The following is a 24,850-nucleotide window of genomic DNA, read 5'->3' on the forward strand; positions in this document are numbered from 1 at the left end:
GCGACTCTCTGCCGCCTCAAAAGCTCTGCTTCATCATACAAGGCCGTCGCACAAAAGTAGTGAAAACAGCCGATCTACAAGCACACAACGCCTCGCGGCGCAAGGCGTTGTGTGCTTGTAGATCAAGCCTTAGTAATACTGTATATCGGGAGGGGTCTTCAACAGGCGGTCCGGGACCCCTAGGGGGTCCTCAGAGTTACTACAGGGGGTCCTCCAAATCTTTGTGTGAAACATTTTTTCTCCTTTTTTATATTAACCACTTGAACCATAGTGTGTAGTGTCCAAATTCTGAGAACTTTAGCCAAAAATAGCAGATCTACAAGCTCACAACGCCTCGCGCTGCGAGGCATTGTGAGCTTGTAGATTGGCTATTTTCGGCAAAGAGGTTTGGTGTAGAGGGGGGGGGGGAAGAGCACACTAAGTGCAGAGTGAAAGGTCAAGTTTGTTAACTATTGACGGTTCAAGTGGTTAAATATCTGAAAACACAAATTGACATAAATCCAAAATATACTGATGATCGTTCTGTCAAACGATGAAACTACATGGAATCTATGAAAAGGTTGTGGGGGTCCCTGCTTCATCTCTCTCTCAACTAAGGGGTCCTTGGCCTGAAAATGTTGAAGACCCTGCTGTATATGGAACCCGCTGCTGTCAAGGCGGCGACTTTCTCAGCTCATAGCTTGTTAAATGAACCTCTGACACTACAAAGAACTCACATGGGACAATTTGGTTCAAGGTTCGTTTATTTAGTGTCCCCGAAGGGCAAATGGTTTGCAGCATAGACAACAGTACATCAAACAATAAAAACAACAGAATACAGAACACATGTAGCGGACAGATATACCTTAAAATAAAATAAAGTGCACATGACCATAAAGTGCATGCATTAAGTGCCATGCAAAAAGTGCAGAGTCCTTGAAAGTGCATCTCTTATAGGAAAACATATTCTTTCAAATGCCTTTTGAGTTACTGGAGAGTGCACCACCACTATAGCTGATGAAAACCATATTGCTGCAGGCGGAATGCAGAATTCAATCTCTGGTTTGGTTATTTTGTGTGTGTGTATTTATTGTATTTGATTGATTGATTGATTGATTGATTGATTGATTGATTGATTGATTGATTGATTGATTGATTGATTGATTGATTGATTTGAGTGAGTGAGTGAGTGAGTGAGTGATCTGTACCGTCTTTACATTGGGTCGATTGACAATAATCTCTGAATTGAGTGGGGCGGAACTGAATGGAATCATATTCAACAATGAAATTAATTGACTTAAACTTAAAAGGACTACACCATGAATTTCACATTTTTCTTTTTCTTTTTTTTCCCAGTGTCTCTTTCAGCCCCAAAAAAATGGATAAAAGCCTTGCCTTTAATTTCAGTGATTTTCTGAATGGGCTGAACGGCACTCTTTTGAAATCGGCCCCATTCTATGTCACTGGCCCATTCTGTTGTTTAGGCTAAAACCTGCAAAATAAAAGCATGCTGTGGCCCCTTTAAAGGGATAGTTCACTCCCCAAATGACTTTTATTCTATGGATTAATCACCCCATGGAGACTCAAATTCATGGATATTATTTTGTTTTTGTCGCATTCCTAAGCCAATAATTTGAGGAGAAAACTAAAAAATATGTATATATTCATGGGTCAAGTTCGGGGGTGAACTATCCCTACAATCACAACAGAAAAATGTTTTGACAATGTCTATCCCTTCTCTCTCTCTCTCTCTCTCTCTCTCTCTCTCTCTCTCTCACACACACACACACACACACACACACACACACACACACACACGCTCTGTATCAGCATAGAGTCACTTATACCTAATGTACCTCTGGCTGAGCTTTGCAGTTTTCCCCCCCGACTCTTTGTTTAATAAAATATAGCACTCAGGGGTGAACCCACAAGCGTATGCATGCTCACTCATAGGCACAACACACATGTGGGGAGGGGACTCCCCTGCGCCATATATTGATATGATGATGGGGTTCTCCAGTCGTGCTGCACAGTGACGAGGACAGATTATTTGTGATGCCAAGCCTATGTGATGCCAAGCCTATATCGGCTTGGCATTGGATTGAACGGCGTTCCTCCGCCCCCCCCATTGTGGCGGAAAAAGAAGAACTTCTGGGGACTAAAGGGCTTTGCACACATGACCGTTGCGTTTCTTTCCATTTGCTAAAACGCATTGGATTTGGTGTGCAAGGCTTTGCGGAATCCACACTGCGGATCTGAAGAGGAGTCATAAAAGGAGTGAATACGTTTTTACCGCATGCGACAAGACGCACAAATCGAACTGGTTTTTGCGAAAACGCACAGCCGCAGCCACCTGCCGCATGGCAAATTCGAAGCCGGTGTGCATGAGGTCATAGAGAATCGTTGTTTTCTTAAAAAAAAATGAAATTGTCCGTTTTTTCCGTGCGAAAAAAACGCTTCTGTGTGCAAAGGGCTTTAATTAAGTCGGCATGAAGCGCCACTCAGCATGGCCATTTGCTTGGCTAATGCTTCGCCCAGGGGTGCCTCACAGGCCCCACAGTCTGCTTCTGATGTAACACGCACGCGCACTCGCGCGCACACACACACACACACACACACACACACACACACACACACACACACACACACACACACACACACACACAGTAATGTGTCCTTAGGCATTGAATTGCTGAGAACAAACGTGTACAGTACATTGTGTTAACACTACACATGACCGCTGGAAGCTGCACCCACGCACGTCCCCCTATAGCGCTCCCTCAATAATTCACTTCATTGTTGCACCTCCGAGTCAACAACAAATGGAAGAGGTTAGGGGGGGGGGGGGGGGGGGGGGGTGAAAAACCCAAGGCATACAAGCAACTAATCAATAAACGAAGTGCCATAAGCCTGAGTCAATATGTGTCTTCTCAAGGAATTCTTCAAAGAATATCCAATGGTAGAGAGTTCCACATGGGGGCTGCCACACTGAAGGCTCTGTAACAAAGGCGTGAATGACGAGATGTAATCAGTAAGACTCCCTAATCGGGAGATAAGCGACCATCAGGTCGCATACACAAACTTTAGAAGGCAATCGTAGCCAATCAGGAGGGAATATGGGAAATGGGACAGATCAATGTTGATGACATGACTTTAGTGATACCGCTGTGTGTGATTTTAGGGCGAAATCTGTAGGAGCAGTGTCCAAAAATGTGTTTTGCAAAAATCGGCCAGATGGTGGCGCTAGACGAGGGCCATGTGAGAGGGTGGAGGTTGTGAGTTGCCGTCCAAGGAGTGTGTGTGCAAAGTTTGGCATTGATAGGGCCAACGGTGGCAGAGATATAATAAATTTAAAACCAGTAAGACTCCCTAATCGGGAGATAAGCGACCGTAGGTGGCTTATCTCCACAAATAGGGCAAAAATGTGTTTTTCCAAAATCTTTCTGATCCATGTTGATGACATGAGTGTAGACATGCTGTGTAGTGATATTCGTGATTTTAGGGCAAAAACTGTAGGAGCAGTGTCCAAAAATGTGTTTTAAAAATCGGCCTGAAGGTGGCGCTAGAATAGGGCCATGTGAGAAATGAGGGGTGGGGTCTCCGCCTTGCCTTGGCAGATGAATAGGTACCGGCCCCGGCTCTCCCGGACGCTCCTAGCCCGAGTTACAGCATTTTATGTGCGCTGCAGTGGCAGGGGGTCCTCCACTGGGGGCGCCACCACTTTTGCATCCGTTCTGGAGCACCAGGAGTCGGTGGTCCCCGGGAATTCCCCGTGAGCAGCCCCGTTGGGGTGGTCATTTGGTCATTTTTGCACATTTGGTAATTTTTTACATCTGGGGGTCCCCCAGGGACCTGGGGGTCCCTAGGGCTCCGGGGGTCCTTGGAGGTTGTAGTTTGGCAGGCAAGGAGTGTGTGTGTAAAATCTTGCATGGATCGGGTCAACGGGTGCGGAGATATAAGCAGGGAAAAAGTGTGACGTGTGACGTGTGAGCACATTTGGTCATTTTTTACATCTGGGGGTCCCCCAGGGACCTGGGGGTCCCTGGGGCTCCGGGGGTCCTTGGAGGTTGTAGTTTGGCAGTCAAGGAGTGTGTGTGCAAAATTTGGCATGGATGGGGGCAACGGTTGTGGAGATATGAGCAGGGCAAAAGTGTGACGGACTCACTGACTGACTGACGCACAGACAGCCCGTGGAGGTTTTGGTAGTAAATGCGACCTACGGTCGCAATAATACCAAAGATAAGAAAGATATGACTATAGGGCAAAAGTGTGACGTGATGTGACGTGACGTGACGTGACGTGACGTGGCGTGGCGTGGCGTGGCGTGGCGTGGCGTGGCGTGGCGTGACGTACAGACAGACAGACAGACAGACAGACAGACAGACGGTGGACCTTTTCATAGTAACTGTGACCTGACGGTCGCAATCAGTTGCGCATAATACCTGATAACCAGACATGACCAATTGGACTTCACCTCACCAAACATCTCAATAGGCAAAATCGAATACTCTTAACTTCCATCCTCGCCTCCTCTCCCCACGTCCTCCACTTGCTTCTTGGTCCCTCCTCCAAGCGAGGAGGCGAGGATTAGATTTGAAGACGGAGGAATCGGTCAGGTTTGACTGAATCGCCAAATAGGCTCTATGCATATACGCCATTTTGTTCTACTTCCGGGTGTCTTTCGACTTCCTTCACAGGTGTTACTGATGATACTAATGAAGGGTCTGTTTTATTGTACAGTGGTTCTTTAATTTCAAGAACCCCCATAACTCTGTACAAATGGAATCAACAAATGGAATCAAATGGACCCTTGCGAGTCCATTTGCTTCCATTTGTACACAGAGTTACACACCTGTATGGGGACATTTGGAACCCACTCAAGGACACTTTGAGACCCACTGGTGTAGCAGAGTGTTTCCAGTGAGCCAACATGCACAATATCAGCACCCTGACTCTGTTTGACCAGAATGGAACAGAGCCTTCATTAGTATCATCGGTAACACCTGTGAAGGAAGTCGAAAGACACCCGGAAGTAGAACAAAATGGCGTATATGCATAGAGCCTATTCCAATACTCCAGAGGCCATGTTGTCTCTATTTCTCTCTAATGTGTTTAGGAATCAGAGCATGTGAGCGGAGCAGGCCGTTTTTGACGTGACCGTGAGCGAGCGACTTTTCAAATGGGTCTGAGCGGCTTTGGAGCGAGGATTTTCCTCCGCTCCTTGGAGCGCCGACCTCCTCCGCTCCTAGCCGATCTGTTGGGGCCGCGCGCCACATGTTTCCAACGCAGTGACGCAGAGAGTACAGAGTGCACCCGGTCCGGCACAGCAGAGAGAACAGACAGAGAATTCCCTTTATCACGATTTCACTCAAGTCAAATATATCTATATCATCCACACACGTAGGCTATTGTTTATAACCAGTAAGACTCCCTAATCGGGAGATAAGCGACCGTTGGTCGCTTATCTCCACAAATATCACAGCCTCCACCTCTCACGGGCAGCCATAGTTACACCTGGAATGTTGAATCTCCATATATGGAGATAACCTACCCATCACACAAAACCTCACCAGCCCATACCTGGGCATGGACGACTTATATCTCCATATACGGAGATGGCCATATATGGAGATACGATGACATCACAGAGTCCACAGCTGATGATGTGGCGTGATGTCATACAATACACAAACAAGCCCTATATAAAGGGGCAATTCTCACCAGGGAAGAGAGCATTCCCCACTAGCTGAGTATCTTAAGATGGTTGGATGTGAATAGGCCAAAAGTTTGTTTTACCAATTATCAAGACATACGGGCAGTTGACAGTTTGCCATTGTTACTCATTGAAGTTGAATCTCCATCTGAATCCCTTTTATGCCCATATATGGAGATCCCTGCTCTGAGTATCTGACATCACTAATCCCTTTTATGCCCATATATGGAGATCCCTGCTCTGAGTATCTGACATCACTAATCCCTTTTATGCCCATATACAGTATGGAGATCCCTAACAGAATCCATTTTATGCCCATATATGGAGATACCTGCTCTGAGTATCTGACATCACTGTGATGTCACCTGTTTATGCCTAAATATGGAGATCCCTGCTCTGAGTATCTGACATCACTGCGATCTCACCTGTGATTGCGCATAAAAGGGAATGTATGTATGATGATGTCAGATATCATAGACGTCATAGGACTTTCACATAACGAATAACTGAGTAAGCATGTAAACCCGTAAAATCTATATTTGGGCATGGCTGATTTATGACCTCATCATGATGACACGAGCAAACACAGCTGAATTGTATAAATGATCAGTGCAGAAACCAACAGAAGTATTTGACCAAGACTCTTCGATTTAAACATCAACAAAGGTGTGACGTTTGTTGATGGTCACAAAGGTGTGACGGACGGACGGACGGACGGCCGGTGGAGGTTTTCATAGTAAACTGCTCCCTGACGGTCGCAATAAATAGCCTACAGTACCTTGTGTCAGTTAAGATATATATCACCAGCCAGTCAAAGGATACGATTTGAAATGCAAGTGAGACTGATGAAAAACACACGCTACGAGTCGCCTACCTCTCGAATGTGGTGATTAATCAACCAACTGGATTTAATTTTGCCCATCTTATTAAAAGATACAATGCCTTAGATGGCGTCTTTTGTAACATTGAAGGCAGCTCTCCATCAAAGGCTCATCATTTGTGTTGGCAACACTTTTGGCAAAACAAAGGAGAAAGTGTTTCGGACATGGTAGCAAAATACTTTTTTATTTGATGCGCAAATCAAGGTGAGCGACGGAGCGGCGGGGAGCGGAGCGGCCCAGTGGCCGACCAAAGCAACGAGCGAGCGGGACAAGAGCCCTCTGGAGCGCGGAGCGGCTTTCGTTCCCGCTCTGCTCCGCTCACATGCTCTGTCAGGAATTGAGCAGTTTGTCATGCATTCTCCCATTCCTGTGCACAAGCACTAAATAAAGAGCAATCAAGTGCAATCAAACAATTGCTATATTCTTTCACTTCAGTAGCTTAAATATATTGTAGCTTACATTAATGCACGTTGGTTTCTCTTCCGTTTAATCAAGTGGGACACTTTCACTCTCAGGCCAATGATACACACGGATGCACACACAATGTTCTGTTTATCATTAGAATATGAGCTGATGGATCTCTTCCCCCAGACACTGTAGTTTCCAATTCCATCCCATAGTTCCAGAAAGATTAGCCATGGAATCCAGACTGATTTGCTACACAGGCACGTAATCCTTGTGGTCGTCCTCCTGAATTGAGTTGGCTGAAAGGTAGGCTCTCTCTTCTGTAGGGAAGTCAGCCAAGCATAATGTTGTTGATTTCTCAGACGTCATTGTTCAGAGGAGTGTGTACAGTGCCTTTGAGAAGGTTGTCTTCGTCGATGCATCCATTTTGTACAACTGTACATCATGCAAGTACAGTAATGTCAGGGGAAATAGCCAAGAACGTAGGCAAAGATCTGAGCTATCCGAGTGCGAAAGTCGGAGTCTGTAGAACCAACCATGTGCTGTGAGACCCCTGCCATGCAATTTGGGCCTCGGCTTCAAATAGTAGTTGGGATAGTTAGACTACGTGAATAAGTGTGAGAGAGAGCGAGACAGACAGAGAGAGAGAGAGAGAGAGAGAGAGAGAGAGAGAGAGAGAGAGAGAGAGAGAGAGAGAGAGAGAGAGTGAGTTATGGATATAATCAGATGAATTACCGTAAATCCCCAAATAATATCCTGTACTCAATTAAAAACCTAGCCTATTTCAGGGTTTGTCACTGAAAAAGCCATTAAAAGCCCGGGTTCAAATATTAGCCTCTAGTGGGCGATGTTCACTATGATAGCGGTCCTGACTCCTGACCTGCTAGTGACCTCAAAGTACTTCTGGGTGCACTTTATGACAGCAACAACACAGAGAATAGACGCTTAGCTGCTAGGAGATGTAGCCACTATGTTCAGATGGATTACAGGGGTCCAGGGACCCTGCCGACCCCCTGTGGACCGCTGCGTACCCCCGTGGACCGCCGCGGACCGCCGCGGACCCCCAGATTTAATGCGTGACAAACAAAACCCTGTGAGTGATTGAGGCAATAGGACGATACATTTTCGTGTCCCCCTCCTCGGCTCCTCCCATCTCCCTTCTGTCTGTGTATCTGTCGTTATGCTTTGCAAATGCACAGTTGTGACTTGTAGTCATTTGATTAGAATGTGTTCTGAGGGCAGCATTAAGTCACATCTGCTTAATTTGCACTGTTCATTTGTTTTCATGTAAGCCCAAGCTGCAATAATGTTATTGCAGGAAATACCAATACATCTTTTTGTTATTTGCAGCTCGAAAATGACCAGTGTCCACCTGTAACTGCACTGTTCATTTCATACAGCACTTGTTTCAATAAATGAACCCAGCACATTTTACTGGCTTCAAACTGACACAAAATGTTAATTTATTCATTCTGATATGTTTGAAAAATAGGAATATAGGCCTTCCTTCTTATACAGGCCTCCTTTCAATAAAAGCCTTGTGCCCGCTACTGTTGTGACAAATAAAAGCCCGGGTTTCTATAAGAGGATTGGTTCTGCCGCTTGCCAACATCGACGCACTCCGGCAGCTGCTATGCGCTACCTATTAGTCAGGGACCCACAGTGTTGTACCCGAACGCGTTCAAAGAACGATCGTTCATGAACACGTTCATATTTTGGGCGAACGTGAACTGAACGTAATTGTTTTCGCTTGATGAACGATATTGTCGAACGCGGTCATTCTGACGCCCGTGAACGGCGTTCGTCGGCGCTCGTCGGCCGTTCATGCGGCGGTCCGCGCCTCCGCGGTCGTCTGTCCTCTCGTCTCTCTTTTCATTCACATGCTCCAATAGTACGCACTGCACGCAGCTCCTCGTGAACGTTGATATGCGGTGCTGTCTGCACTCTGCAGCTGCACTGTGAATCTCCTCCTTGTTACGTCTCGCAAGCCTGACTATACTTTGTCCTATGTGTGTTGCACGGCGAAAATAGCTGATCTGCAAGCTCACAACGCGTCGCATCCACGAGACAACGTGAGCTTGTAGATCAGCTATTTTAACCAACGCGGAAACATGCTGTGCGCGAGGTTTAGAAACGTCTGCCTTCAGCCCTTCACAATAAGGGTGCAGGAAGACTGGGAACTGGCCAGTGGGCACATAAATATTGTGGGCACCTCAATGTTAAGTTGGATGAAATTATTGCTGTGTGTGGTTCTATATGGGCTGTGTCAATAATTTTGACAAATAATAGCATGCAGCAACGTCTAAACATTTATATATATATATATATATATATATATATATAGACATATATATTTTTTTTTCTTTTTTTTTTCTTTTTTTTTTTTGAATAGCCAAAAGTATAAAAAAAATTATGGTTAAAAAAAGAACGAAAAATAACTAAGTTAGTTCATTTTGGGGAACCATGAACTTTAGTTCAAAATATAGAATTATGAACTATGAAATGAACTAGTTCATTTTAGAAGTTCTGAACTTGAACTTGAACTAGTTTGTTTTTAAAGTTATACCACGTAACTTTTTTTATAAAACAAATCTTAAAATTGTCCTAACTGTTAAATCGCTAAAGTTTTAGAACCCCCACTCCGTTATTTTCAGCTTCTGAAGCCTTCTCTTTATATGTTTTCTACTTAGCCGTGACAGGGGCGGGATTTCCCGGCAAAATTATGTCATCACACTACCGGCCAATCACAGCGAGGGTTATACACTGCCGGCCAATCACAGTGCATCTTGAAGTGGGGTCGCTATGGCGGCCATATTTGTAGTCGCCCGTGTGTCTATACTCAAAAGGTAATCTCGCCTACCAGGCAGGGTGAAGGAGTCCGTTTCTCCGGAATGCCTAAACGCACAGGAACCAGGGACCCCTCTAAAGATAGCTCTCGGCGAGGTGGAGGCAGACGCGGGGGTGTGAAGGTACGAAAAACGGCCGAAAGACGCGGACGCGACCGCGGTTTGCTATAGGGCTACTGACCACTAGTTGAGCATCTTACACAGTATAGCTTTAAAGTGAACTTTCCCAACACTGGGGACCCACCCCTACAGGATGTGAGATGACCTGTGATTTTCTGCTGTACTTTTTATTTCAGTTTTATCTATTAGATTGGTCATTAAGGTCCACAGAATGAGAGGCCTGCTCTGCCAGAAACATTGCGAAAAGAAGTTATGGCCATTTGTTGCGACCGTTAGGGAGCAGTTTACTACCAAAACCTCCACCGGCCGTCCGTCCGTCCGTCACACGTCACACGTCACACCTTTGTTTGTGTACGGTGTGATGTCATATATCTTCAGTATGACATCACACCACATGTGTACACAAACCTTTGTGTACGTTGCTGTGGCAACAGTCTGTTGTTGCTGGTCTGTTAGTGTACGTTATCAACCACCTTAGCAACCATGGTTTTACCCTAGCAACCAACTGTTTACCCTAGCAACCAACTGTTTACCATAGCAACCATGTTTTTTTACCCTAGCAACCAACTGGGCATAAAAGGGATTCTGTTAGGGATCTCCATATATGGGCATAAAAGGGATTCTGTTAGGGATCTCCATATATGGGCATAAAAGGGATTCTGTTAGGGATCTCCATATATGGGCATAAAAGGGATTCTGTTAGGGATCTCCATATATGGGCATAAAAGGGATTCTGTTAGCTGTTAGTGATCTCCATATATGGGCATAAAAGGGATGCTGTTAGGGATCTCCATATATGGGCATAAAAGGGATTCTGTTAGGGATCTCCATATATGGGCATGAAAGGGATTATGTTAGGGATCTCCATATATGGGCATAAAAGGGATTGTATCCCAGATGATGCCCTGTTAGGAGATCCACACTAACAGAATCCATATATGGTCCTACCGACAGCTGCTATAAGCCAACCCTGGCGATAAGGTCTGAGTCGAAGAAATGCTTCTTTCCTGGCAAGAATTGCCCCTTTATACTGTAGGGCTCGTTTGTGTATTGTATGACATCACGCCACATCATCGGCTGAGGACTGTGTGATGTCATCATATCTCCATATATGGAGACATAAATTGCTCATGCCCAAATATGGGCTGGTGAGGTCAGACTTAGTGTGATGCGTAGGTTATCTCCATATATGGAGATTCAACTTCAATGAGTAACCATGGCAAACTGTCAACTGCCCGTATGTCTTGATAATTGGTAAAACAAACTTTTGGCCTATTTGTGGAGATAAGCGACCAACGGTCGCTTATCTCCCGATTAGGGAGTCTTACTGGTATATTCACTGTCCCATTGACTCCACTACACTGTGACTGTGACTACACAGGAAAAGAAAAATATTAAAAAAAGAAAAAAATCTGCTTTAAGTAGCATGTGAGGGGTCAAACTAGGGGTTCTTCATGATTCTGGATCCATTTGAAAGCATTTGTTTTGCATGAAAAACATTCCTTGGGCTACATTTCGACCCCAGAAAATGGTGATAAGTGAAAAAAAAAAAAGAAAACGGTGAATCATCACCTTTTTTTTTTCATCACTTTTCACCATTTTCTGGGGTCGAAATGTAGCCCAAGGAATGTTTTTTTTTGCAATGGATTCAGAATCATGAAGAACCCCCAGTTTGACCCCTCATATGCTACTTAAAGCCGATTTTTTCTTTTTTTAATATTTTTCTTTTCCTGTGTAGTCACAGTGTAGTGGAGTCAATGGGACAGTGAATATACAAATGGCCATAACTTTTTTTCGCAATGTTTCCGGCAGAGCAGGCCTCTCATTCTGTGGACCTTAATGACCAAACTAATAGATAAAACAGAAATAAAAAGTACGGCAGAAAATCACAGGTCCTTATTCCTTGAGCTTTTGGGCTTGTGGGTCCCCGGACATATGTGCAATATCAACATTGATACATACTACCAACATTTATTACACTTGGATTTCCCCACGTGAATAAAGACAATAATATTAACGCAGAACCAAACACCCGTGTCCACCTCCTGTCCTGTGCACAGCGCACCGCACAATGTGCAACAGGCAGTGTTATTTTCTATTGTCCACCAGTTCTGACATTTGTATTCAAAGCTGTAGCATTTAATTGCCTTGCATTAATATGATATTTGATTTGTATAATCATCACCCACACGTTGCTGATTATAAGGATATATTATGGCAATGAATGTTGTGTGGAGAGCTCCAAATTGCACAGGGATGCTTCATTTGCAAATGTCTGATCTCCTAGTTCAAAGGCACCACACACACACACACACACACACACATGCACGCACACACACACACACACACGCACACACACACACACACACACACACACACACACACACACACACACACATCACACACGCACACGCACACGCACACGCGCACGCACGCACACACACACACACACACACACACACACACACACACACACACACACACACACACACACACACACACACACACAGACCGACTACATTGACTCCCTTAAGACGTGTTATCATAGCCTGTCGGGAATATCGCCCCCATCCAATAAATCCTCATAAATACATAAACCAATCTCTATTAAAGGTCTTGAGGTGGTGAGGATGCAGGTGATAAAGTGTCGCCTCAAGGTTTTGTCTAATAGCGTTTGCAGCTTTATGATCAGAGGCCACTGATAATATCCCAGTGTGAAAACAAACCTGGGAGGTGTGTTGTGCAGGCAGGGGTGTCACAAGGGGAGGAGTGGCACTGAAGCCCGGATCATAGTCGGGTCCGCGGTGGAAGGCTTTACACCGCGGTGTAGTCTTTTCGAGTCTTTTTGAGTCATGAAACTACAACGTTACATCATTCCTCACGGTGGAGAGCTTTCCACCGTGAGTCCCAACACATCTCTCTGTTTTTACTATCAGACAGGCAGGCTCTACACCCCGTTCACTGATTGGTTGACCTGAACCGGTCTAGACGGGGTAAAGGACTTCACCGTGGGCTGTGACTATGATGGCCTGCACTTATTTTCTGACTTGAGGTGGAATGCTTTCCACCTCAAATTTGCAGTGGATAGGTCTCCACCGTAGACACCTGAGGGTGGAATGCGACCTCAGGGTGACATGCAAATCGCGCCAATTCTTGACCATCTGGCCAACCACAGCGTTTCTCTGACGATTCTAGTTGTTGTCATTCTGGGGGGAGTTTGTTCATGTTTTTGTGAGGGTATCAACCCTAGGAGACACAGGGAGAACATGCAAACTCCACACAGAAAGGCCCTATCACTCACACCCTAGGTTGGGTTGGCGATAGGGCCTTTCTGTGTGGAGTTTGCCTAAACATGGAGATGTGGTACAGAAGGACTCATATATGGGCATAAAAAGTATGTCATGTGACATCACTTCCTGTACAGACAGTCAGCCATTGACTCCGGATTAACAATGGCTACTGTCTATGACGGTAGTCCCATATGACATATTGGACTAGACTATCTCCATATATAGTGTTATCCACATCTCCATGTTTAGACAGCCATTGACTCCGGCCTAACACTGGCTACTTTCTATGACGGTAGTCCCATATGACATGATGGACTGGACTATCTCCATATATAGTGTTATCCACATTTCGTGTAGCCGCCCTGTACAGGAAGTGATGTCACAACTCGCTGACATCACACTGACATCACAGAGGATACGGAAGGAAGGTCACGAGGATACGGAAGGAAGGTCACTCAAGCGTCACGGTTCTTCAGAGTATATGCGACCTTCGGTCGCAACAAGCTCGCAGCGCAGCACTCTTGTATATCTGCTATTTTTCAATAGTTAAAGCACAAAGTAATGGGTAAGAATGCGTTCCCAGTCTAAATGGTTTAAACCCCCTCCCCCTATGAAGAACATTCATGGGGGGCCCGCAGTGAATCCTTGTACCCAGGGCCCAGGATTTGGTGCGACACCCCTGGCCACTGATAATAGAGGCCTATCTGGGCCCGCCCCTTTCCCCCCTCCCCCTGAGCGGCAGCCATGATGGAGTCACTGCTGCAGCAGTGTGTGTCTATATCTATGTCTATGGAGATGGGACTTTTAATGAAATTAGTCATTACCAGTCCCATCTCCATGATATTTAGATCTAATTCCTTCGCCAGTTCCATCCGCATGATTTGTAGATCTAATTCTATATGTCCCATCCCCATGATTTGTAGGTCTAATACCATCGCCAGTCCCATCATTATGATTCGTAGATCTAATTCTATCTGTTCCATCTCAATTATGTTTAGGTCTAATTCCATCGCCAGTTCCATCCAAATGATTTGTAAATCTAATTCTATGAGTCCCATCTCCATGATTTGTAGGTCTAATTCCATCGCCAGTCCCATCCTTATGATTTGTAGATCTAATTCTATCTGTTCCATCTCAATTATGTTTAGGTCTAATTCCATCGACAGTTCTATCCGCATGATGTGTTGATCTAATTTTGTAGATCTAATTCTATCTGTTCCATCTCAATTATGTTTAGGTCTAATTCCATCGACAGTTCTATCCGCATGATGTGTTGATCTAATTTTATCAGATCCATCCCAATGATTTTTATATCTAATTTCACCACCAGTTCTATCCTTATGATTTGTAGATCTAATTCCTCAGTCCCATCTCAATTATGTGTAGGTATAATTCCATCGCCAGTTCCATCCACATGATTTGTTGATCTAATTCTATATAGTTCCATCCTCATGATTTGTAGATCTAATTCTATGAGTCCCATCCCCATGATTTGTAGGTCTAATACCATCGCCAGTCTCATCCTTAAGATTTGTAGATCTAATTCTATCAGTCCCATCTCAATTATGTTTAGGTCTAATTCCATCACCAGTCCCATCCCCATGATGTGTAGGTCCAATTCTATCGCCAGTTTCATCCGCATGATTTGTAGATCTAATTCTATCAGTCACATCTCAATTATGTTTAGATCTAATTCCATCGCCAGTTCCATCCCCATGATTTGTAGGTCTAATTCGATACAGTCCCATCCACATAATTCATCTGCTTACAATAAATGTGACAAATCTCTGTGAGTATGTATGTATGTAATCCACTTATCTCAAGAAACGTTCGTCCCACCGGCTTCAGGTTCGGCACATGAATTAGATCTACAAATCATGTGGATGGAACTAGCAATAGAATTAGACATACACATGATAGGGATGGGACTGGTGACGGAATTAGATCTACAAATCATAAGGATGGGACTGGCGATGGTATTAGACCTACAAATCATGGGGATGGGACTCATAGAATTAGATCTACAAATCATGCGGATGGAACTGGCGAAGGAATTAGATCTAAATATCATGGAGATGGGACTGGTAATGACTAATTTCATTAAAAGTCCCATCTCCATAGACATAGACATAGACACACACTGCTGCAGCAGTGACTCCATCATGGCTGCCGCTCAGGGGGAGGGGGGAAAGGGGCGGGCCCAGAAAGGCCTCTATATCCCAGTGTGACCACAAACCATGGGAGGTGTGTTGTGCAGGCCAAGCAGCAGACTGCATTGTGGTTCCACAGAACGCACAGCGAGCATGTCTGCTCTTATCCAAACCCCCAGTGAGCAGCTTCAGTCTCTCAGCTCAAACACTGAGCCGTGTGGTTCAGGAAAAACTGCTAAATCGCCGACAAAGTGGATCTAGATGTTTTAACACCTGCTCTGTGGTCAGCAAACTCCCAGTATCAGAACTGTCGTGAACTCATTAAAAGTTTTAGAGGGTTGACTTTGGGTCACCTGTCTTGCAAATTTGGTTGTCATTACGAGCACACCACTCACTGTAAAGGGGATTCTCTGCATCGCTTGACATGGCAATCCACCCTAAAATTACACGCCTTACAGTCCTTGAATGATCCACATGTAATTATCAACTCGTCATTGTCGGGGTGGAAACCTTGTATGTCCAAAACCGTACCTTTTTTGCTATTATTTTAAAACCGATTTAAAATAGTGAAAATAGCCGATCTACAAGCCCACAACGCCTCGCACCGCAAGGCGTTGTGTGCGTGTAGATCTCCTATTTTCACAACTTTCGTACAGCACTTTTGTATGATTAAAGATGTATGACTAAAGACAGTTTTTTTACAAAGGGTTCATATTTTAGATTGTGATTAAAGAATATAAAAGATGAGTGTTAAATTGATTTCATTTACTTCTTTCTATTGTTTTAGAGATTCTTATTTCAGTGGCTGGGGGCATGCGTACAAGTGGCTTAATATGTCATTTTACACAGAATAAGCCCATTCCCAAGATACAACGCAACCTTTCATGGTTGGATGTGACTTATGGGGGCTAGAAGTGTTACTGTAAATAGCAATAAAGAAACTGCTGGCTTATTGTGTCTAAAAAGACACATTTAGCCAATTGTACGCATGCCCCCATGCGTACGCATGCCCCACATTTTAGTACGGTAAACACGATAAAACAATAGAACAAAGCAAATGAAAACATTTTCACACTCACTTTTTTCTTTTCTCTAATTACAATCTAAAATATGAACCCTTGTTGTAAAAAAAAAAAAGTTGTCCTTTAAATACACAGCCATTTACAATATGCGTTTGCGCCTATACTGCCAGGAAATTATTAATTTTTCAGAGTCACAGTAGATCTCCCTTATATGCATGATGTTTTGGTAGGCTGTAGTCTATATAGTGTACACTAGATGTCGCCAGCGATTAAGGTCTCTGGCGATTGCTAGAAGGCCTCAAATTAGCAACCAGTCCATTCACTTAGCATTAGCGTTAGCATGGAACGGCCCGGGACCCGTGCACGCCATCCGCGCTCTTAAAAAAAAAAAAAAAGTATCGACTATGTGCCTTAGATGCCCAATTGACGCACAGAGCCTTCAAACCGGATCAAGATCCGACGTTTAGAACGTGAGATAGAGCCGAGTTGCTGTAATGGTTTCCAATGTAAAATATATGCTCGGGTACATGATTGACACGCTCGATTTCCGGTTTCCGGCGATGACGTCACTTCCATCGCAGAATCCTTGCTGAAGCTTATATGAAGCTAGAATGGTCATTTATAGCTCAAAAAATGTCAAAAAAATACCAAAATCATCAGAAAATGATCCCCAAGGCGACGTTTGGCGATCTGGCACGGTTTGGCGTCCCCAAAATGGCGATGAAAGGCGATTTGGCTAAGAATGAGTTAAGTAGGGCTTTAATATATGGAAAAACATACTCAAAATTGAAACTTGGAGATACAAGGTTTCTGCCTGACAGTGACAAACTGCTCCCCTCTGACACCAGAGAACATGAACTCTATAATGAATTGGAGACCAACGACACAGTGTGGAGTCGTGGTAGTGTTAGCAGGGGCGTCACAAGGGGGGGAGAAGTGGGACTGAGTTACCAGGGCCCAAGGTGGAGGGGCCATAATTATTTTATACTTTAGCTATTGAAAAAGAGCAGATATACAAGCGCGCAGCGCGGCACAGAGTGCTTGTAGATCTGCAATTTCTTTTGTTGTGAAAATGTGTGCAAATCTTTGAATATATGTATTTTCTAAGCGAACATTTGTAACTCAAACTTTGCTTCTGGGGGTCCTTGGCCAAATACGTTTGAGCACCACTGACATAGAAACATAGTTTTTTTCAAAAAAAACTTTGAAATAATTTGAAATATTCAAAGACTTGCACAAATTGTAATTTTTTTCCCAAAAATAACAGATCTACAAGCTCTCGGTGCTGCGCTGTGAGCTTGTACATCTGCTTTTTGTCAATAGTTAAAGCACAAAATAATGTGTTCCCCATCTAAACGGGTTAAACCCCCTCCCCCTATGAAGAACATTCATGGTGGGCCCGCAGTGAATCCTTGTACTCAGGGCCCAGCATGGTGCTACACCCCTGAGTGTTAGTCTGAGGTGTTACATCTAAGTGACATTTATGAAAGTACCACTGAAGGGTATGACGCAGGAAATGTGCCCATGGCCATGTGAAAGTACCTCAGGCACAGTGTGTCCACGCTCGTGTGCCCACACTGTGCCTACTCAGTGGAGTCAGTTCAGAAAAAGCTAAGGTATGGCAACATGACTGGTGTCTTGCACGCGCAAGACACTAGTCATGTTGCCATACCTTAGCAACATGCATGATACATTTATTTTAAGAAGTTCTGTTTTTCCCCCGTTTCTAGTTTCTTGGGCTATATGGCAGCCTGGAACGGTTGTTCAAGTGTAGCTAAACTTGGCATGTTAGTAAACGTGCCACAATTAACAATAATGCATTGCACCTGTGCAGCTGACCTGTGGAACCTGGGAATATACCATTCTGTCAAGAGAATATAATTATAATACCTTGTTAAAGTGACCATTTTGTTACATTTTGCACTTTAGTTTACTTTAATTTAACAACATAATAACCAGCACTGATAGACATTGATGGATTTATATTTAAAAGTAACTTTTATTCTCTCCCCTGGACCCAGGGTATGGCGGCTGCATACCCCTGCCATACCCAATTGACGCCCCTGTGCCTACTGTTCATTGTCAACATAATTGTTCTAGCACATTGTTCTTTTTTCTTGATGGCATAATTAAATACATTCTCATGCCTCTTGATGACATCAAAAGCAGAATTAACAAGGCCAGACACGCTTTCACCACACTGCGACCCATATTGAACTCCAAGGCACTGTCCATCCAAAATAAGATCAGCACCAACGTCAAATCAGTTCTCCTCTATGGATCAGAGACATGGAGAGTGACAAACATTACCACCAACAAACTCCAGACCTTTGTGAACACATGCCTAAGACGCATCTTAAACATCAGGTGGCCAGAGAAAATATCAAACACCAGCCTGTTGGAGAAAACCAACCAGAATTCTATCAGAGACTACCATGGAGACTTGAGTTCAATAATATTTTTCATTTTTTGTTGCATTCCTAAGATAAAAAAATTGATTATAGTAAACTTTAAAAACCATGTCGGTTTCCCCATCCAGAGCCATGCATTTGGGTCCCCATCCAGGGCAATGTATTCAGGTCCCCATCCGGAATCAATGGGGGTAAATGTAATCAGATGTTTGTCTTAGGAATGCAACAAATACAAATACTCCTTTAATGTGAACATTCATGCAGCACATAGCTAATCAGCATGCGGTATGACATATAGACCAATAATCACTGAGAGTTTATTACACTTTTAAGCTTACTCCCACTACGTGAGAATGATAATACAGTCACAACGCATCTCTTTTTTGCAGTTTTTCTTTTAGAGCCCACTGAATGTTTGCATGCATGACATCAATTCATCAGATTCATGTTTGACGGATAGAACACAGTACTATGCAGTAGATATAGTCAGAAAAAAAAAACAGTTCTTATAGACACTGTGGCAGCTATAGCCACCATGAAGCAGTGGTGTAAGGTAATTAAGTAGATTTACTTACTTGTGTACAGTACTTAAGAGTCACATCGCGATGCATTGTGAGCTTGTAGATCTGCTGTAGATCTGCTGTTTTCCAGTGGACGAAATGTATATAAACGGTTGTAGATCTGCTGTTCTCAAAAGATGTTTGTATATTTGAAAACTTGAACTGGGACATTCTGCGTAGGCCAACCTAAGTACTTTTACTTTTGGTACTTTAAGTCAATTCTGATGCCAATACTTTTGTACTTTCACTCAAGTACATTTTGAATTCCAGACTTTTACTCGTAACAGAGTCTATATTGCAGTATTGATACTTTTACTTAAAGGGGCAATCCACCACTTTTCAACCTATGTTCATATAATTGGTCCTCACTCAAAAATATATATATTTTTTTTTTCAGAGGAGGGCTGTGGGCAGGTCAGAAACCCATCGTCTTGTGACATCATCGATTGCCAATCCAGCTTATAGAAACTGCTGGCTCTATTCCTGAAAAGTTGCAATTTTAAAGTGGAAGCCATTGTTCTCGCGATAATAAAAATCGAAATATTTTTTTCAAAAATATTGATTCATTTTTTTGGGGGGGAAATGATGATGTCACAAGACGATGGATTCTGAACTTCCCACAGCTCTCCTAGGAGACTTGGACTGAGTAGAAAAAAATTGTGATATTTTATCATGAACATTAGTGAGGACCTATTATATGAAGACAGGTTGGAAAGTGGTGAACTACTCCTTTAAGTAAAACATTTTAGTACTTTTCCCACCACTGCCATGAAGCCACAGATTATCCCCCCAACACTGCAGCATCAGTGGGGAATCTGCAGGGGCGTCACAGGGGGGGGGGGGGGATGGGACTGAGTTACTAGGGCCCAAGGTGGAGGGGCCTTCATTATTTTATACTTTAGCTATTGAAAAAGCTTGTAGATCTGCTATTTTTGAAAAGTCATGAAAATGTGTGCACATCTTTGAATATACGTATTTCTTAAGTGAACATTTGTAACTCAAATTTTGCTTCTGGGGGGTCGCTGGAACTAAATATTTTGAGTTGGGGGTCCGTGGCCAAAATCATATCATTTTGGGGGTCCTGAAAAAGTTTGAGGACCACTGACATAGAAACATAGGAGGATTTGAAATATTCAAAGACTAGCAGATCTACAAGCTCACAGTGTGGCACTCGGTGCTGCGCTGCAAGCTTGTATATCTGCTATTTTTCAATAGTCAAAGCACAAAACAATGCGTTCCCAGTCAGTCTAAAAGGGTTGAACCCCCTCCCCCTATGAAGAACATTCATGGGGGGGCGGCCCACAGTGAATCCTTGTACCCAGGGCCCAGAATTTGGTGCGACACCCCTGGGAATCTGCATGCATTTCCCTCCGTTTTGGGAGCTCATTAGGCATATGGGCTCACTAGCTGTCCTCTGATGTGTCCTGTCCTACAGCGCGCTGCGCTTCTGGAGGAAATGACAGCTAGTTCATTTGTGACTCCATTAGTCCTTTACTGCCGCTGTCATCATCAAGAGAGAGGAGAGAGAGAGGGGAGGGCTGAATCTGGGTGATAGTCGGAGGCCTTAGGGTTTTTTCGTGCTAATCAGTCTAAAAGCGCAAAAATTTGCACAGATGTAGCCCAGGGCAAGCTCTAATGATTTAGCTAGGGCGCCCGAGTCGGCGACCTTTGTGGTCGCCACAGCTCCAGAAGACACCCACAAAACTCTGAAAAGTGATGACTCATCACTTTTCATCACTAAACCATCGTTTTCTGGGGCCATTTCTAGCCTAAGGAATGTTTTTTTGTGCAAAACAAATGCTTGCAATGGTTTCAGCATCATGACAAACCCCTAGTTAGACCCCTCACATCCTACTTAAAGCTATACTGTGTAAGTTGCTCAACTAGTGGTCAGTAGCGTCTGCGTCTTTCGGCCGTTTTCCGCCGCGGACCGGGCCTCACACCCCCGCGTCACCCCCGCGTCTGCCTCCACCTCGCCGAGATCTATCTTTAGAGGGGTCCCTGGTTCCTGTGCGTTCAGGCATTCCGGAGAAACGGAGTGTTTCACCCGAGTATAGATAGAGACACACGGGCGCCTACAAATATGGCCGCCCTATTGTGATAGCTAGCGACCCCACTTCAAGATGCGCTGTGATTGGCCGGCAGTGTATAACCCTCGCTGTGATTGGCCGGTAGTGTATGATGACGTAATTTTTGCGCGAAAACCGGTCCCCGGTCAGGATCATAGAAAACATATAAAGAGAAGGCTTCATTAGCTGAAAATAACGGAGTGGGTGTTCTAAAACTTTAGCGATTTAAGAGTTAGGACAATTTTAAGATTTGTTTTATAAAACAAGTTACATGGTACAACTTTAAATACCCAGAAAAATAATGTTTTTCTGGGTATTTTCCTCCTGCATAGAAAGTCGATGGGAGCCCAACTTGATCTGGCCGCTGTGGCGATCCCGAAGGTCGCCGACTCGGGCGCCCTAGCTAAATCATTAGAGCATGCCCTGGGCTACATCTGTGCAAAATTTTGCGCTTTTAGACTGATTAGCACGAAATTACCATTCTATCTCCCTAAGGCCTCCGACTATGAGCCTCCCTGTTGAGATGAGGCCATCTCCGAACGGTCGGACACTAACTTAATTAGTGACTTTGTATTATTGCGACCGTCAGGGAGCAGTTTACTATGAAAACCTCCACCGGCCGTCCGTCCGTCCGTCCGTCCGTCCGTCCGTCCGTCACACGTCACACGTGACCATCAACAAACGTCACACCTTTGTTGATGTTTAAATCGAAGAGTCTTGGTCAAATACTTCTGTTGGTTTCTGCACTGATCATTTATACAATTCAGCTGTGTTTGCTCGTGTCATCATGATGAGGTCATAAATCAGCCATGCCCAAATATAGATTTTACGGGTTTACATGCTTACTCAGTTATTCGTTATGTGAAAGTCCTATGACGTCTATGATATCTGACATCATCATACATACATTCCCTTTTATGCCCATAAATGGAGATCCCCTCTGTAGAACCAGCCACTGACATCACTGTAATGTCAGGGGAACCAAATCCCTTTTATGCCCATATATGGAGATCCCTGTGATGCCAGGGGAACCAAATCCATTTTATGCCCATATATGGAGATATGGAGATCCCCGTGTTGCCAGGGTAACCAAATCCATTTTATGCCCATATATGGAGATCCCTGTGATGCCAGGGGAACCAAATCCCTTTTACGCCCATATATGGAGATCCCTTATGTCATCAATATTAAGCCCATATCTGTGAATATCTTTGGGTACCAGATGTCTCCATATATGGTTAAATGGTCCGATATACATCACTGGCCAGAAGACCAAGAAATGGTGCAACCTCGCCCTTTGCTTTTCTCCCTTAGGCATCTTACTGGTAGGTAGTTTAATGAGGAATGCAGTATGGTGGTAGGTAGGTAGATGCCCTTTTAGGGTACCCCTCATGCCCATATATGGAGATCCAGGCTTTACTAATTAACATAAGTTTTATGCCCATATATGGAGATCATTGTCCCAATGTCATCAGATATATGGGCATAAATGGACACAGGCAAACTAGATGGGCTGTATGGATATCCAGATGTGTGATGTAAGTGTTTTATTCCAAATGTTGCACCCCACAGACATATTTCCAGAAACAAAATCCCTTTCATGCCCATATATGGAGATTTCTGATGTCATCAATCCCAGGCCCTGTAAAAAACATGGTTGCTATGGTAAACAGTTGGTTGCTAGGGTAAACAGTTGGTTGCTAGGGTAAGAAAACATGGTTGCTATGGTAAACAATTGGTTGCTAGGGTAAACAGTTGGTTGCTAGGGTAAAAAAAACATGGTTGCTGTGGTAAAAAGTTGGTTGCTAGGGTAAACAGTTGGTTGCTAAGGTAAAAAACATGGTTGCTATGGTAAACAGCTGGTTAGTAGGGTAAACCTTCAATGATTTTGACATCTTGTTACTAATCTGTCGGTAGATAATGCCGGTCTTATATAAGGGTCATTTGTGTACGGTGTGATGTCATACTGATGTCAGCAGTGTGACAGGAGATAAGCGACCAACGGTCGCTTATCTCCCGATTAGGGAGTCTTACTGGTTGCGACCGTCAGGGAGCAGTTTACTATGAAAACCTCCACCGGCCGTCCGTCCGTCCGTCCGTCCGTCCGTCCGTCCGTCCGTCACACGTCACACGTCACACCTTTGTTTGTGTACGGTGTGATGTCATATATCTTCAGTATGACATCACACCACATGTGTACACAAACCTTTGTGTACGTTGCTGTGGCAACAGTCTGTTGTTGCTGGTCTGTTAGTGTACGTTAGCAACCACCTTAGCAACCATGGTTTTACCCTAGCAACCAACTGTTTACCCTAGCAACCAACTGTTTACCATAGCAACCATGTTTTTTTACCCTAGCAACCAACTGGGCATAAAAGGGATTCTGTTAGGGATCTCCGTATATGGGCATAAAAGGGATTCTGTTAGGGATCTCCATATATGGGCATAAAAGGGATGCTGTTAGGGATCTCCATATATGGGCATAAAAGGGATTCTGATTCTGGAGACATAGGTTGCTCATGCCCAAATATGGGCTGGTGAGGTCAGACTTAGTGTGATGCGTAGGTTATCTCCATATATGGAGATTCAACTTCAATGAGTAACCATGGCAAACTGTCAACTGCCCGTATGTCTTGATAATTGGTAAAACAAACTTTTGGCCTATTTGTGGAGATAAGCGACCAACGGTCGCTTATCTCCCGATTAGGGAGTCTTACTGGTATAGAGTAGACTATATATTATATAGTGTACTCTAGGGCAATTGCTGTTCTGCCCTGCGGCAGTGAGTGTGTGTGTTTTTTTTTTTTCTTTTCTTTTTTGTTCTGTCAAAGAGGTTTTATTTCACACGTGTTAACATAATTCTTGGACGATTTGTCCAATTATTTGCCATCATTTCTGTCTCCACAGTGCTGCAGTCAGGGCCCGTGCAGGCTGAAGGCTTTTATCACCGTGCCCGGTGATTCGTTCATTTTGTGAAAACCCGTGACACGCGGTGTGTGAGAAAAGGTCATGCGCTCCGTCAAATTGAGAGGACATGAATTATGTTCTGTGAGGATGGATGGATGGATGGATTCAGTTCCTCCCCTTCTGATTTGGTAAGACTAAAGGCCCATTCCCACTGGGCCAGATAACAGATAAAAAAAATCTTTCTCCAGATATTTTTCCATTCAAAGTGGATGGTAGATACAGATAAAAAAAATATCTGCCACAGATAAAAGAAATATCTGTGGCAGATTTTTTTTTTATCTGTATCTACCATCCACTTTGAATGGAAAAATATCTGGAGAAAGAGATTTTTTTATCTGTTATCTGGCCCAGTGGGAATGGGCCTTTAAACAGTTAAGAGAATTACTTATCCCCATCACGCCGGCTGGCGCATAGGGCAGCAACAAAGTTCCTCCTCT

This window comes from Nannobrachium achirus, assembly GCF_963921795.1.
Source record: "Nannobrachium achirus genome assembly, chromosome: 21".
Taxonomy (NCBI): domain Eukaryota; kingdom Metazoa; phylum Chordata; class Actinopteri; order Myctophiformes; family Myctophidae; genus Nannobrachium; species Nannobrachium achirus.